At 38.8% G+C, this 3,617-nt stretch overlaps 1 non-coding gene across 1 annotated transcript; it reads left to right on the plus strand.

Annotated features, from left to right (window-relative positions):
• The first annotated feature begins 1,540 nt into the window (after positions 1-1,540).
• Positions 1,541-1,613, plus strand: trnav-uac (transfer RNA valine (anticodon UAC)). Its single transcript has one exon. It is a non-coding gene; the product is annotated as a tRNA-Val (tRNA).
• Positions 1,614-3,617: the final 2,004 nt, after the last annotated feature.

Raw genomic sequence — 3,617 nt, forward strand, 5'->3', positions numbered from 1 at the left:
AGGTTTTGAGCACGAATTGACTACAAACTACATCTCCCATAATGCATTCCGATTGTTACTAGCCAACATTATGACTTCTCGCCACTAGAGAGCAGCAGAGTCACCTCAAGCTGCTTATTGATTTTCCCAGCGAATAAAACTGAGACATCCACAAGCTAACATCAAAACGTCCAAGAAAAGAAAATCGATTTACAAGTAAGACTGAAGGAAGATGTGTGAGTTGGTGTCAGGGCAGCAGGTGGCGCTAGACTTTTTTTGTTATCTGTTATCAACATAAAAAAAAATTGGCCCTGTACTATTTTTATCCGTGAAATTATAATCATATTAACATCGCTATTTAGTCGCATTTTATGCGGTTTAGTTAATATTCACCGTGAATCCAGATCCCATCACAGATTAAGCAGATAAATGCATCTACATTTTTCTCCGTAGTGACAAAAAAACCACTGACTGAGGCCCCAATAACTTTTAATAAATTAAATTAAGCGACTTCACTTAATTTAGCATCACTTCACCCGCTGGGGTCTGAACGCACTTCCTCCTGGTTCCCATCTGCAGAAAAATGTGCGCTAATTCATCAGTCAGTTGGATCTGTCTGATCCAAACAGATCAACTGAACTCTGAGTTTTTTACCCTGCGCGGTCCGGATTATTTAGTTATTTATTTAGGGTGGTTTCTCTTCTCCGAAATGGACAGATGTTACATCCTCCAGAACGCTGCTCTCCTGGGTAACCTGCACCAAGGCTCCAGATAAACTGCTGGCTCCTCAAATGGATTAACACAACGTTGCATTCTCTGGTCTGTAATGGAGACTTGAATTTAACGTGCCATTTTTTCAATAATTTTTTTGATCCCAGGCTTAGTTTATGGACTGAACAGACAACATTGATTTTATTTTTGAACCATTTGTATTTCTAAGTATTGATTTTATTTTTGAACCCTTATTTATTTTGAAGTGTTGATTTTATTTTCGAACCCTTATTTATTTTGAAGTGTTGATTGTCTGAAAGACCTCACACATGAATTGCCCCATACGGGGTTTGAACTGACGACCTCAGCATTACCAGCACGGTGCTCTAACCTGCTGAGCTAACCTACCTTACAAACTGTTGAGTTTCCATGGATTTAAGAAGAACTTACCACATTGAAGATTTGATAAAAGTGCTTATATTCTAATGTTTTTCAAAACAACATACATAATATTTTATTTTCCAGAGATTTTGTATTTTTAAGTGTTAATTTTAATTTTTAACCATTTTTTATTTGTAAGTATTGGTTTTATTTCATAGCCATTTAGCCAAGTCTCTGTAGAACCATTTGTCTCTGCTAATGACATTTTCAATACAATTGTTTGATCCCAGGCTTAGTTTATGGACTGTAATGTGAAATTAGGCACAAGTATAAGTCTGGCAGTTTGTTCACCAAGTTACTGTGCTCTCTGAGAGGATCTGTAAGTATTTGACATTGTTCCATGCCCATCGTTGACGTTAGTCTCTAACAAAATGTGGATCATCTACCAGGAACACTGCAAACAGCATGAGTTTCTGTAGTGTAGTGGTTATCACGTTTGCTTTACATGCAAAAGGTCTCTGGTTCGAAACCAGACAGAAACAGATTTAGTATGTTCTATTCATCACAGGTGTTTACTGTCTGAGTTACTCCCAGCGGTTTCTAATTCTCCGCAGTGGTTGAGCAGCGGACTGCGCATTACAGTCTAATTAACTTTTGCATCGTCATTTATTTCCTCAAGATAAACTGTCGGCTCATCAAGTGGATTAACACAACGTTGCATTCTCTTTAGTTTTCTCTGTAATGGAGACTTGAATTTATCGCTCCATTTCAACCAAAGGTTTGTAATGCGCTTCCTAACCAGACGCTCCAAAGCGTCCGGTCCATAACTCTTCAACACGCTGTCAGCTCCCGGTCAGAAAGACGCATTTAGTTCAGAGACCATGAGATGATATTCAGAAAGGATTTTTTTTTTAATTAATTGATTTCAGTTGCCTCTGAGACTAAATCTTTGCATAAAGTCTATAATGTCTGCCCATGTGACTTGTTTTTATTATTTGTTTGCTCACCTTTAAACACTGATTTAAATATTGTAATTTTTAAACTGAGCAGTAATTTTACATCCATGGAAACTCAAATGTAATATTTAAAACTTCAATACATAAAATCAGTTATTTAACAATATAAGGTGGTGTTTATTTTATTTTTAACATTGTATTTTTATACATTTATGCTAGGGCTGCCCAAGTCTAGTTTTCCAGAGCTCCCATCTGCAGCTTTAGATGCATTCCTTCTCTAACACACCTGGACCATTGACTCATTATAAGCCTCTACAGAACTGAATGAGGGAAGTCAACCTTTTGTCTGGGTGTGTTTTAGCAGGGATGCACTCCTGATTTGTACCGTCAATGTGGCCCGTTGGGGTCAATATGCTGAAGTGGCCCTCGGTGAAATTGAGTTCAACACCCCTGCTCTAGATACATCATACTCAACAGGAGAGGGCCTCCCTTCTCCAACTGTCATCAGTCATGATAAAGCACGGGACCCCAAACTTTTTCCAACAACTTTTTCCTTTGAGGGCCACATAACTTTTCCCTTCTCTGGTGGGGGGCTGGAGTCAGTTTGTAACAGAAAAAGTGTGATGATTGTGGGAGTGCCTAAATGTAAAAGTTTATTGTTTTCCAGAAAGCATAGTCAAATAACCCTCTCTGGGTTCTTCACAGAAAAAATCCAGGAAATAACACTATTTATTAAATAAATACTGTATTTTCCGGGACTATAAGCCACAACTCCAGAGTTTTTTTTTTTTTTAAACCAGTAAACATATGCAACCCAGCTGGATTTTATTTGTTTATTCTGTGTTATTTGTTTTTCTGTATTTTTACTTTATGGGTAGTGTCCCTTTAAGAGCCAAGTACGACATCACTTTACGGCAGCGTTCCGACTGCAGTTGCTAGGGAAACTCCCGGGCTTTAGAGTTTCAGAGCTGCTGGAGCAGAGACATGCTAGTCTCTGGCTACCTGCTGCATAGCGCCAGACTTCTTTATGCCTGATACATGATGTTTTCCTCTAGTGTATTATTGTGGCCGATATCAGGGAAAGGAACACTGAAGGTGCTCCTGTGCCTGCGGAGGAAGAGACAGAGGCTGCGGGGTTTTCCGTGTCTGTGGACGCCGCTGCCATCGTCATTCTGGGTCGCCATCCCAGCCAGGACAACCTCTTTCATCGATCTGCTTCGTACGCATCAGACACACACACATATAGAGCTCTATATGAACTTTTTTTTTTTTTTGCTGGCCAGCTTCTTTTAATTTAATTTTATTCTTTTTTTTTTTTTCTTTTTTTTTTACCAAGGACCCTGAAAGGATTCTTTGTCATCTAAATGTTTTTTTTTCTTTGTTGGTTTTCCAGGAAATCTGTATGACGAAGTGTTGAGACAAAGTTGGATGTGTTTCAGTCCAGTAACTTGTAATAAACATAACTGGTTGATAGTAAACTGCTATCTGAACCTGAGTAGATTCTGTTCTTTGGTTACACATACACATATAAGCCACACCGGATTATAAGCCGCGCTCCAGGTTTTCTACAACAATGCAGCAGCAGCAGAG

Source organism: Poecilia mexicana, unplaced genomic scaffold, assembly GCF_051168715.1.
Source record: "Poecilia mexicana isolate PSO_F unplaced genomic scaffold, ASM5116871v1 scaffold_23, whole genome shotgun sequence".
Taxonomy (NCBI): Eukaryota; Metazoa; Chordata; class Actinopteri; order Cyprinodontiformes; family Poeciliidae; genus Poecilia; species Poecilia mexicana.